The sequence below is a fragment of the Macrobrachium nipponense genome, chromosome 30, assembly GCF_015104395.2.
Source record: "Macrobrachium nipponense isolate FS-2020 chromosome 30, ASM1510439v2, whole genome shotgun sequence".
Lineage (NCBI taxonomy): Eukaryota > Metazoa > Arthropoda > Malacostraca > Decapoda > Palaemonidae > Macrobrachium > Macrobrachium nipponense.
In genome coordinates this window covers 60222681-60236389 of record NC_087218.1, presented here as the reverse complement: position 1 = coordinate 60236389, position 13709 = coordinate 60222681, and the positions used below count along the sequence as shown (strand labels likewise).

Below are 13709 nucleotides of genomic sequence, written 5' to 3'. Positions count from 1 at the left end.
TGCTTTCTGCCGCCGACAGAGACAGACATGTTGTTCGCCCCTCTGCCCGCTATCGTCGTACGCTTTGTATCTTCTCAACTTAGTTTGTTTGCTTTGTGGTATGGTAAAATACTGTAAGTACATGTTGCTTTGTATTTTATTATTGACTTTTTGCTATGGATTCCAGTGAGCTGGAGACGTCCCCACGCCCCCATCAGCCGCAGAGTTTGCCCTGGTGGTGGAGGGCCGTAATTGTGGGCCTTTCACTCTTTTCCAGAAGTGAATCCTCATGAATTGGTTGGCTTGCGCTCGGTGCCGAGGGCACGAATGCTCTCGGGCCGAGCCCTGTGATTTTATGTATTCTTGGTCGGAGGAGCAGTGGGTGCTCTATGAGGGTAGGAGGAAGCGACGTAAGCCTGCCAAGGAGTCTTCGGAGGGTTCTCCGGCGACGCCCTTGGTCACAGACACGTCGTCTTCCTTCCTGCCGCCATCTCAGCTTCCGTGTATGGCTCCTTCCCCTTCGGGGGGGGTGGGGGGGGGGGGGGGGGTTCTTCTCTTCGCCTGATCTGTCGAGCGTGGAGGAGGGGGCGAGGTACCCTGACCATTCAATTGTACTCGGGGTCTTCCGTTCGTTTGTTTGGGGTGCTTCCCCCCCCCGTCCCCCCCCCCCCCCTGTGCGAGGGGGAACCCCTCCTACTGACCCGACCTTTGCCTCCTCAGGTGCTCCTGCTCGCAGGCGACGACCTCGGCCAGGTATGGTTCTCGCTGGGCCTCCAGGGGACGCCGAGCGTTCGGGGGCTGTTGCATCACCTGGCAGGTGCTGCTCCGGTCACCCATGGACCGGTGACCAACCACCACCACCACCACCTTGATCCTGGGGTATGCCGCGCCTCCTCACCTGGCGTATACCCAGCATATTATCTCAGTAACACCCTCAGCTGCGGTGCAGGCCCCGATTGCTGGTTTCCCGAGGAGGGTCATGCCACTGCCGCCAGGGTTCGCCGCTCTCCGCCTCAGCCCCCTCCCCGACTTTCGGTGCCCCAAGAGTTCGCCCCTGGACCTTCCACCTGTACCCAGGATGTCATTGATTGCTGTTCTGCCTCCTGCTGTACCTGACGTTCATGCCGTGCCTGTCGTGCCTGCCGTGCCTGGACCATCCCCTGCCGACGTCGTTGCTGCCCCAGTCACGGGTCCTTCCGGACAGGTGCAGGGCCGTGTTGCTTCGCAATAGCCCCGGCTCCGTCCTGGATGGAGGACCTGACGTCTGTCCTGAGGAAGCTGACGAAGAGAAGAGGAAGGTGTCGTCGTCCTTCTCTGCCGCCTCTTCCCCTTCGACTTTCAAGGCTTCTAAGCCAAGGAAGAAGAAGCCTGCCTCCTCCCCCCCTAAGAAGTCTCCTTCAGGAACTTCTAAGGGCCTGTCTCACTCCGGTGGGACGGGGGGTTCTTCTGCTGGTCCTCCCGCTCCTTCAGGAGCGATGCCCGTCTCTCCTTCCGCAAGAAGAAGAAGACGGGGACCAGAGGGGATCCGGCTAACACCGGTACTTCCTCACCTGGTGCTAGGGGTTCCGCCGCTACACCAGGTTCTGGCTTGGCCTCTCGTCTTCGCTAGAGGTACCGAGTGTACGGTCACCTGCGGGTGACCGTACAGCCAAGGCTCAGGCTTCCGAGTTGCTCGGCGCCAGACTGAGGCACGGAGCGGAAGACTGGCGAGAGTTGCTCAGGTGACTCCCGCCAGGCCAGCGATCGCTCTCGTAGCGATCCGCAGGTAACCAGGGTTGACGCGACGGTCCCAGACCGCCGCGGGCTGAGGCTAGGAAGAGATCCCCTCGATCGCAGGAACCAGCCTCGGCTGGTTCCAGCGGTTCGACGCGCCGTGAGGACAGGCACTGCTCCCACCGCGACAGTGGTCTTTGCAGGTCCCCTGACCCCGCCGCTCCCATCGGGACCGGGCGGGTAGGGGACCAGCAGCAGCTCCTCTGATGCACGGGACCGAGCCGCTGTTCTTGGTCCAGCCACTCTCCCCAGGAGAGCCGCGCGACCAGGCCTGCAACTCGATCGCCACCGCGGGTTGGCGATCGCCTGCAGCCCCCCAAGCACACCGGTTCTACCGGTGAGCGAGGGGTGGATGATCGTCAGGTCTTCCTCTCCAATCCCTTCAACTTCCTCAGGTTACGCCGGGAAGAGCGAAGCGATCCAGAGTGGTCGTGAGGAGCGCGCATTACGACGTCTACGAACCAGGCAAGGTCTTAGGACCGACCCAGGTCGTATGCGCAAGTGGCAGTAGGAGACCAGGAGGGTCTGTCGCTGTTCCTCCTTCCGAAGGAGGAGGGTCTCGAGAGGCGTTCTTGTTGGAGGGAGGGAGGACTGGACGCGGTCCTACTCCACAAGACGCAGTCACTTCCGAGACCCAGAGGTCGTTTGCAGAGGTTATTGCACTGATTCGTCAGCACAACGACCTCCCCCCCGGTGAAGGATCGCTGCTCCCGCACCTTCTGAGCCCACGTCCCGGCACTGGGTCTTCACAACGGACCATTGCAGAGTTCCTCCTCTCTCTTCCCAGGAGAGATGGTGGACGCTGCGGTGGAACGACGGCGCACTGATAACAGTGACCGTCTAGTACACCAGGCAGTCTCGAAGGCGTCTGGGCAGCCTCGAACGACTGCGGCCAAGCCCAAGAGCTTGGTTAGCGCTTCCTCTGTGGCCAAGACGATTGCATCGTCGAAGCCTAAAGGAAGACTCTGCCTTCGACTTCTTCCAGGGGTGGTCGTCCCCAGCCCTCCTCCCAGCCCTCCTTCCCTCGAGGGGGAGCAGGAAAAAGTCGAAGAGAGGCGGGAAACGCTAGGGACGGCGTTCCCCCCACATGCTGCCGGAGTGGGGGGATGCCTGGCAAGCCATTGGGCAACATGGCAGCTCTACGGAGCAGAGACCTGGATAGTAGACGTCCTTCAGGGAGGGGCATCTACTACCCTTTGAGTCTCGGCCCACCACCCCTCATCTCCAACCCAGTTCCATCTTCAGACCTACGTACCTGGAGCATCAAAGGATGTAGCCCTTCGGCAGGAAGTCGAAGCCATGCTGAGCAAGGGAGCTGTGGAGATCGTCAGGGATCGTTCACCGGGCTTCTACAGCCGTCTTTTCCTGGTGGAGAAGTTCTTCAGGGGCTGGCACCCGGTGATAGATCTCTCTCCCCTGAACGATTCGTGCGCCAGTCTCAGTTCACGATGGAGATGGCACGTTCTGTGCTAGACTCCATCAGGGAGAATGACTTCATGCTTTCGGTGGACTTGAAGGACGCGTATTTCCAGATACCCAAGTTCATCAATCCTCCAGGAAGTGCCTCTGCTTCATCCTCGACGGGACGGTGTACCAATTCAGGGCACTTTGCTTCGGTCCTCTCAACTGCCCACAGGTGTTCACGCAGTGTCACTCTGGTGTCTGCTTGGGCCCACTTGGTAGGGATACGTCTTCTGAGGTATCTCGACGACTGGTTGGTCCTGGCGAGCGCTACAGGACAGGGATCGACTTCTCGAGTTCTGCCGCGATCTGGGGATCGTGGTGACTTCGAGAAGTCCGATCTCGAACCCAAGCCAGTAGGATGAGTACCTGGGTATGCTGATCGACACGGTAGCAGGGCGAGTCTTCCCGCAAGACTCGCGGATCAGCAGATTCAGGGAGGCAGCCTACCAGTTCCTGTCTCAGCAAGAACAGTCAGCTCAGCATTGGCAAGTCGTGATCGGCCACCTGTCGTCACTCGAGAGATAGTCCGTCACGGGCATCTTCACCTGCGGTCTCTTCAGTGGAGACTAAAGGAGAGTTGGTCACAGGCAACAGACCCACCTTACTTCCCCGTGTCCCTCACGGAGGAGGTGAGGCAGGACCTAGCCTGGTGGCTGGACGACAGGAACCTCTTAATTAAGGGAGTGCCTCTTCGCACTCCCCCCCCCCCCCCCCCCCCCCCCTCCCCCGAAGGTGTTGCTGTTTTCGGACAAGCGTCAACCGAGGGATGGGGCGCCACACCTGGAGGAGTTACTGGCTGCAGGAGTGTGGGATCGTCACGACAAGCACCCTCACATCAACATCCTGGAGCTCAGGCAGCGTTCCTCGCTCTCCAAGAGTTCCAGGACCGATTGATGGGACACTCGGTGGTTGTTGATGTGCGACAACACCACAATAGTGGCATACATCACAAACGGGGGCCTAGTGTCCCTCCTGTTGCACCAGTTGATGTTGCAGGTGCACGAGTGGGCCACTCGGTGGCCCATCGGTAGAGCTGTCAGCCCGCTACATTCCAGGCAAGAGGAATGTAGTAGCAGACAAGCTCAGCCGTCGGGATCAGGTGATAGGGACCGAATGGTCTCTACACCCGACGTGGCGGAAAGGCTCTTCAACCTGTGGGGGCATCCAGTAGTGGATCTATTCGCCACCGGCACAACAGAAAACTTCAGGTTTTCTTCTCGGCCATGCTGGACCCATGGGTAGCTGCAGAGGACGTCCTCAACACCTGTGGGACAACCTCTTCGTACGCCTTTCCCCGTTCTGCCTGATTCACAAGGTGATCAGCTGAGTGCTGGTCACCCCGAATCTCCGGATGATCCTGTGGCTCCTGGTACCTGGACCTGCTGGCTCTGCTCAACAGAAGCACACCGAGAGAGATTCCCCCTTAGCACAACCTTCTCGTCCAGCCACACGTGGAACAGTACCACCAGTCAGTCCAGTCTCTACATTTTCACGGCTGGCTGTTATCCACCATCTCTTGCGAGTGAGAGGCTTTTCTCGCCGAGCAGCAACAGAGATTGCTGGGTACGTCAGACAGTCCTCTGCAGCTGTGTATGAGGGAAAGTGGGCAGTCTTCTGTGGTAGGTGTCGTAAACGGTGTCTATCTCCTCTCAGAGCCACTCTTCAGCAGGTAGTGGATTTTCTCATATTTCTTCGCCGAGACAAGCTCCTCTCCGTCCCCACAGTCAAAGGATACAGAGCCGCACCCTGGCCCCCTAGTCCTGATACTGATGGGGAGTGGATATCTCTAATTCGTTTGAGATCTCCCTTCTTATGAGGAGCTTTGAGAGGTCTTGCCCACCCAGGGAACTCAGGCCCCCTGAGTGGGACGTGACTCTCGTCCTTAGCTGGCCCTGGCATCGGCGAGAGTAGGGGAACTGCACGATCTTTCCTTCAACGTCAAGCACTCCAGGGGATGGGGATCTGTGACGCTCGATTTCGTCCCGAACTTCGTAGCGAAGACTCAGAATCCTTTCGAGTCTTTCACAATCCCCTCCCTCATGACTTCACCAACAACGATGCGAGGATGAGATGCTGCTCTGTCCTGTGAGGGTGCTACGGCGCTATCTGAAGAGAACTCGGCACCTCAGGCCTGAGTGTCGACGCTTCTTCGTTAGCACTGGGGTGACCAAGAAGAAGTATCCAAGAAACACACTTTCTTTCTGGCTGCGTGAGGTGATCAGGAGGCGTACGAAGTTGATGGTAGCGACGACATCCGTACCCTTCGTCTGAGAGCCCACGAAGTCAGAGGTATTGGTCCTTCCCTTGCATTCCGCAAGAACTTCTCCGTGGCGAGGTCCTGAAGGCAGGTGTCTGTCCAACCAGACCACCTTCACCTCCTACCTTCGGGATATAGCCCACAGGTCCTTGGACACTTTTTCCTTGGGACCCGTGGTGGCTGCGCAACACTTGTGTAGCTTACCCAGCACCCAAGCGGACAGAACAGCATCGCATCCTTGTGTGACTGCATGAATGGATGAGTGAATGAGAGTGTGACTAGCTTCTCTTCCCCATCTTTTTCCCTCCCTCTACCTGGGGGCAGAGGGACGCAGTCGTCACTATGCTGGAACAGGGAGCGATGCAGTAAGCTACTCGACCGAGCCCCATCCTATCCCTTCATTAGGGATAGGAGCGATTATCCACCACTTACCCCCGACAAAAGGGGGGGGAAAGTGGAAGCCAACAAACGAGACAAGCCCATGACTTCATATGCCTCTTGCAATAGGACAAGTTCTTGCTTGCTAGTTTTAAGAGGTACACTTGCCTCCCTCTTATTACTTGGGTCCAGAGGTCTGACCATTGATCCTGCGGTACATACCCTGATCATTGGGCAGAGGCTAGGATCCACTCCCTCTGCTGTTACGACCAGGGAGGGACCAAGGTTGGGGGAACACCAGTCTGTTCTTAAGACTCAGATTCCACCCACAAGAAGTGAGTCTTCCTATTGTAAAAGGACCAATGGTTGTATTCATATCAGAACAAATAACAATTGTTCGAAAATTGTATTTTTCCTAACTATACAGTAGTACCTCAAGATACGAAATTAATCCGTTCCAAGGCGCCCTTCGTATCATGAGGTTTTTGTATCTTGGACCACATTTTACATGTAAAATGGCTAATCTGTTCCAAGCCCTCCCAAACAAAAAACACCCCCCAGTAAATTATATTTTACAGGCCTAAAACACATGTTCTAGGGTTACGACGCCGATCCAACGGAAGAAATATGACTCCAAAAAGGCAAAATACTGTAACATACTTGAGTAATATTCAATTGCATGTAATGTTTCAACCCCATTTTTACTGCATATATTAGGACTTTAGCATATTTCCCTTAGCAATAAGCCTAGCCTATGTTAGCGGTTGCAACTGTAGCCTAGTCTATGATTCTGACATCTAAACCTGAGAAGCTAAAAGCTTAGAATATGCCAATAAAATGTATAAATAATCAGTATGCATCATCATTTTCAATAATTATTAATAAATCATTAACTCTAATACACAAACAAACAAACAAAAAACCTTCCAATCGATTGTTTACATTCAGCTCTTACCGTCTTACGAGTACCGAACGAACGCCAAGCAATCACTTTTCCTAGGACACAGTAAGCCATAAATTTTCATTAGTATCTCTCTTCAACTAATGAAACTACCAAACAGTATAATAGCCATTCATTTCTATTCTTTATTCTATCTTTACCTAATGGAGATACCGAGTTACTGACAGCTATAGTGAAACATATACGTAACGTAATATTAAAACAGAAGAAGAATTCTAAAAATACTTATTTGTTGGCAGTCTGATTTATTTTATATTTTATGATATCTAATTACAATTTTTTTAATTAATGTATTGCATGTACTCATTTCAAATAATTATTAAGTAACCATTAACTATAATAAACAAACAAAAAAAGCTTCCAAACTTCTGTTTACATCCAGCACTTACGAGTATCAAACGATCGCCAAGCAATCACTTTACACAGTAAGCCATAAATTTTCATTATCTCTCTCAACTACTGAAACTACCAAACAGTATAATAACCATTCATTTCTATTCTTTATTCTATCTTCACCTAATGTTGTTTTTTATTAAATGTATTGCATGAATAAGTTTTTCAACTTTACAGCATCCTTTTTTTACCAATAGAATACTTAAAGCACAAGGGGTAGATGCTGACCAATAGGAGAGCTGGATCTTATGGGGTGACTAGCATCAGGAACCAATGGGAGAGTGGGAGATGGTGGCGAGTTTACTCAGTTTTTGGCGACGTGGGAGTTTTAAAATTGTTCTCGTGGTCCGGGCGGGAGAATCTCGGGACTTTACAGCAACAACCTTTCCTATCTTGAAAACTTTTCGTATGTAGAGCTGTAAAATTTTTCGTATTTGCTTTCGTATCTCGAGTTTTTCGTAAGTTGAGCCTTTCGTATGTCGAGGTACCACTTACAAACCTGAGGTCCCTTTACACATAGTCCCACCTCATGCCACCCCTCACTTGGTTTTTTCCTGGGCCTAAAGCAAAGTGATTCTTCACCCTCCCAGTCGCGCAGTACGCTGACTGTCGGACAAGCAGTTTACTACCGAGCTGCCCTTGTTCGAAGCTTACAACCGGTTCCAGCTGCCGCAAGTTACATTCCTATTATAAAGGACCTCAGGTTTGTATAGTTAGGAAAAATACAATTTTCGACAAATTGTTATTTTTTGTACCATTTATTCACATTATGTATATGTTGTTTGAGGGGTTTCTTTTAAAATGTAGATTTTATGATATTACTGTTATTTCAGGGGTTTCATGATGTTGCTATCACATTCCTTTTGGTGATGGGAGAAGATGTAGGCTTCGAGTTGGTGGAAAAATTGGCTGTTACTCACCTTTGTGACTTCATGAGACCAACAATGGAAAAAAACCACTTACTACCTCACATATCTGTACCCAATTCTGAAGAGATCAGATCCAAAATTGCATCAGTTTTTGATAGAGTGAGTTAATTTCACACACTGCAATATCCATACATTAAATAAGGTACCATACTGTGACATGTTATGATATATTTCTATGTAAAATTACTGTTGTTTGTACAATTTTAATGCAAATGAGTTTACTGATATACATTCTATTTATAATTCATTTTGTTCATGAAACTTACCTGTCAGATATATATATAGCTGTATTTTCTGAAGTCCGACAGAATTTTAAAAACTTCCGACACACGCAGTGGTCGGACAGGTGGTTAGTACCCATTCCCGCCGCTGGGAGGCGGGTATCAGGAACCATTCCATTTTCTATTCATAATTTTTCTGTCGCCGGTGCTGAAAACACCTGTTTTCAGTACCTCCGTCTTGGGATTTTTGGAAACTTCATTGCCGCTAAGTATCCTAATTGTCTTTTGATTTATTTACTTGGATTTGTGGCTAGGCATACGCTATCTTAAATTGATTTGAATTTTGATTCATTTTTGCATAAAAATATCTGAATCTAGTTAGGCTAGTTTCAGACGGGGTGTCTGCAAAGATAGGGTGTGGCTACCGAAGCTTTGGTAGATCCCGCACTTGGTATGTACGAGGGGTATGGGTCTTGCTTCTTTGTTGAGATTTGTCATGTAAGGAGTGTGAGACTTTGTCTATTCCGTAAGGAAGACGTATGATTCGTATGTACGCAATTAATCAGTAAACATGTCTAATTCCGTAAGGAAGACGTATGATTCGTATGTATAACGCAATTAATCAGTAACAAAAGTCAGGGGTAGTGAACCTGCTAACCTTCCTGTAGACTTTATTTTGCCTAACCCTGTAGTATGGCCTACGGGCTATGAATATGTTTACGAGAGGTTGCTCGCTCTCCTTCATTGCTGTGAAGTGCTACTTCTGTAATTGTTACTCCTAACCCGCCCTGGCAGTGTCGCCTTCGGGCCCTGAGCAGTGTCGTAGAGGAATTGCCCTTTCTCTGATACTCTTTCGATTCGTAACTTAGAATCGAAAGTGCTTGCTTTAGAGAGTAAAAGTGAAGTGCAGAAGTGCAGTGATACCCCTTGTGTAGTGGAGGGTGCGTCAGATCGGCCTCGTTTCGCCTCTAGGCCGGGACCTCTGCTTGACTCCCAGGACCCGGGGAGGGAGCATGTCGAAAGCCTAAGGAGGGTTACAAGGAACCCCCACCGATCTGGCGTGCCTTCGGCAGTTTCTGATGAAAATCCCCAGACTGCCAAAGTGCGTGCGCGTGCACGAATCCTGAAAGATTGCTTCTCGTCCTCCGAAGCGTCCTCCCCGAGCAGGGGTTGGAGCTTTCGGAAGGACTCGCGCCCTCTAAATAGAAGCTTTATAGAAGAGGACGCTTCACGTCCTCTCTCTCTCTCTCTCGTTATGCGTTCAGTGAGAAGTAAGAAGGCGAACATCGCCTGAACTCGTGTCATCTTTCCACCGAGAAAATACGTAAAAGAAGTCATAGTAGCAGGAGGCTTTTGAGAGCGGACGCCCGGGACGCTCGGATGGACTCCAGGCGCCCGCGGGTGCACGACAAGCGCGCCAGTGGACGCCGAGCGCAGCGCGCCAAGTGGATGCCGAGCGCGCGCGCCAGTGGACGCCGAGCGCGCTCCAGTGGACGCCGAGCACGCGCCAGTGGACGCCGAGCGTGCACCAGCGCACGCCAGGTGTGTCGCCTGGCTGAACGTTTCTGTTGAACTCTTCAAGCTCTTGTTTCAGATTTGGGCCTAAAGAATTTTTACCTCTACCTTCGGTGATACCTTCTACCTCACCTGCAAAGAATGTGAAGTAGGCAGTGCTTCGGAGGAAGCTGAAAGTGACAGACAACTTCATCTTCGAAACCCAGAGGACATCGGGTTTCGTGAATTCAAGAGGTCTCTGTCAATTAATATTGCTTTTCGCATAGGTGGATGGAGTTAAGGAAAGCTCAAGGAAGATCTCGTTTGCTCTACCGCAACCTTTGCCATTCTGCCAATAAATTTAAGTTGCCACTACCGCAGTCAAGACTTTGCGATAAGGCAGTTACGGGTTATGTAAGGCTCGATGTCCTGCACGTCAGGACTCTCGGCAACGTTCAGTAGGATTCTTGCAAAGGCACTCATCAAAAGGACGCTCTTCAGGAAGCGCAAGACAGGACTTCCTTTGCCATCCTGCCAATAAATTTTAAGCTTTAGCAGGCATTAGTTGTGATACGGGAGAGGAAGCTGGTTGGAGAGTTTCTTCCTCTTCCCAGGTATAATTTGCAAGCTTTTTAGCCCATCTGAAAGGGTTTTTCAGATGATAGATTTGTTAGTTTCTAGTCGGACTACGCTGCCGATTTGAACATCGTCGTTCTACCTGCCGTAAGCCCAGTCTCTTAACAGGATTCTTGCCCCTTCCTCGTTTGAGACGGGAATCGAAAAAATAAAATGCTCGACTTCCTGGATTACGTTTTGTCAATTCAGTGACTTTCCCCATTGACAATATACTTTCGTTTTTTGTCAAGTATGTGGGTATCCCCTCATTGACAAAATATCTCTTTGTCCCGTAAATGGGTTAGTTCTCATTGACAAACATCTCATTAACTTGATATTGCGTAAGCGAATAAGCTCTTATTGACAAGATTCGGAAGAGCTCTCATTCGTCATTCGCAGACTTGTACAAGAAATAGACTTGTAGACTACGTCAATGAACGCTTATGTCCAATAACATAAGAAGCTTGAGCTGACTGCTTCGATTCTCTTAAGTTTTGTTCATGAAACTTGCCTGTCAGATATGTATGTAGCTGTATTTCCGAATTCAGCTATATATATGTCTGCCAGGTAAGTATGAACAAACTTTATTGTGATATAATTTCATATTTTGCCTTGCGTTATTTTACTTCTGGTTGGTTCAAGTCATATACGCTTGCTGTATAGTTACCCTCTTCGGATGGCAACCGAGAGGTCTATTGTCTGTTTTTAAGGACATTTAATCGTTTACTCCCTGCAGCCTTCCAGGAGTTTCCGATTTATCTTTTACCGTTGTATGGTAAGTGTTCTGACGACACAAACGCATCTATATATTTAGCGTTTTCTGTTTCGCTAAATATACCAGCTTGAGAGTCTTTCTGCTCAAAAAATAACGGACCTATTTCTTCGTAGAATAGGGTAGCTGGCAACCCAGACATAAAGTTAAAAGACGACGTTCGTAAGCTGCTGGCTGCTGCTGTCACGCTGTGTCTGTCCTCCAGTCCAACCGAGCCAGTAACAGATCGTGCGCTGTCATGCGCTGTAGGTTACGTCTCTCTCTCCTGCGGGATTGACTGACTAACTGTATCTCTGTCCTACAATCACGGACTTTAGCCTAAGATTGAGGGGATTTCTTACGTGAATGAATAAACGTTGCATTCGTTTTGCCCTTTACTATGTTCAACAGAGTTATCTCTTAATCCTTTCGTGCTCGTTACCGCACGGTATGGAACTACGAGTCTACCGCAACATTGCACTTTTATTTGCTCTCCTGCTTAGGCAAAGCGCAGCTTATTAGGGAAGTAAGCATACTCGGGGAGGAATGGATGAGCTTGCTGGGGACCATTTCCTTCCTGAAGAAGTTTGTTTCCCCGAATAGACTGCAATTCAGACCACAGTTTTTTCCTACCGGGAAACTGAAATATTATTCTAGATCTAGGAATGATTCTGAACATCTCTCAGTGCGTCTATCACCTGAGGTGATAGAAAGAAGGTGCCGGACATCTGGATATGGGTTTTTCAGATGTCCTGGATCTTAATCTGAAAGAAGTAAAAGCGATTCGGTAGTCCCTCCAGTCCTCGAACGAGTTTTTTTGGGAACCAGTGTTCCAGATCAACTCTGATATTCCACAGCTCTCTCATATCTTAAGAAGTATCTTCTCTCGGTCCTTGTTCGAGTTTACGAGAAAGAGCCTATTATAACAACAGGCGTAGAATGTAACGATCCTCTCAGGTTCGTTACAGGATTGCAAAAGTCCGTACGAATTGTCTCGATCGACGGCAGCAACTATTCACTTCCGAGTGGAATCTTTCTTTAGAAGTAAGTTGAGAGTTGTGTAGACTTTAGGGACGCCCTTTCATTCTTCTCTTCGATATGTTGAGGACGAAGAGGCTTCTTCTTCTCTGCTCCCTTTTTTATCGATCCGGGATCGGTACCATTTAACGCCATCCTATGATATTGAACGGGGATGGATGTTTAGTCTCTTTTCCCCTTTTTCAATCGCTTAGGAAATGTATAAGAGATTTATGACGTCACAGGGAGCGACAATGACGCTGATCGCCCCATGTTGGCCTTCAGGATCCTGATTCACAGAGGTCACATACTTCCTAGTTCACTTTCCAAGGACCTTTTCCGAGAGTCGGTCTACTCTAACTCGAAAGGTACCTATAACCTCTCCGCTCTGAGTCTGACTACGTTCAGACTATCGAGATGTTGACAGGAATAAGATTACCGTCTTCCATTTCCGTCTGAAGAATGGGATAAGCTGGCAGTCACAACTATTAAAGAATATGCAAATATGTTGTTGACGGCCTTTGGGCTCAGAGATTTGCGTCTGTCAAACAACAAAGCCCTTCACGATCTTTGAGTTCTGTGGAATCTCGAAACTCGCTCACCATCTACTTTTTGTCTCACCTGTTTTCTCGGAGTCAGACACTCGTGCGAGATCAGGCGACATATAGTAGCCCTGAGTTTCTTGTTGACGAAGTCGGTTGCGTTTATACACCCCCCGATGATCGTGTAACATGAGACCAGGTTGGACTATCAGGCATTCTTACCTTCGGGACTGAATCGCCTTTTTTTTTTGCTCCTTTCTCCTGGCACCAGAAGATCGAGTCAGGAGTTGATTCGCTGACGACGTTGGGTTGCGTTGATACACCCCCAAGGTTTGCTTAGATTGAATCGCCCAGGCAGTCCAGACACTCATCCTTCAGCGAAGAATAGTGCCTTATGGTCTTCAGGGTACAGCCTTGCTGTCCTTGATTCGTCTGACTGGTCAACTGGTCGTCACCTGACTTTAGTACAGACGGACTGACTGTGCATGTCCAGATCGAAGCTTTCAATATGGAACTTAGACGTAGTCTGAAGTTCTTGATGTCAAAGCATTCGAACCTCTCCTACCTGTTAACTTCTTGCATGTGATCAGGAAGGCCTTCTTCTAACCACCCTAGATACGACAAAGAGGGTTAGTGAAATTTTAAGCCATCGTCAACACAGTTTGGGCTTTAGAGAACACAAGGCGGTGTGCTCTCTAAGCCTTCCGTTGTGGCCTAAGAATGGAAACCCGTTTTGTCCTTGGGCCAGGAGCTTGGAAGCAAGGATGGCACAAGTTAGTGGGCAGGAGCCAGAGGAGAGCCTGTGCCCTGTCGGGTCTCTCAAGTTTTATCTACATAAAACTCAAGAAAGTCGAAGTCATTCGGGCAATCTGCAGTGTTCCGAAAAAGACCAGACTTGCCCATATCGAAGAACACCCTGGCTTTAGTGTCAAGGA

General features: G+C 49.7%; 1 protein-coding gene and 1 pseudogene across 1 annotated transcript in view; one reads left to right on the top strand and one right to left on the bottom strand.

Moving 5' to 3' along the window:
• Window positions 1–8237, top strand: part of LOC135201946 (TBC1 domain family member 20-like) — a 57632-nt pseudogene extending 49395 nt beyond the window's left edge.
• The window catches only part of LOC135202176 (TBC1 domain family member 20-like), a 170241-nt gene that overhangs the window by 104626 nt on the left and 51906 nt on the right, over window positions 1–13709 (bottom strand). The gene's annotated exons all lie outside the window — the stretch shown is intronic.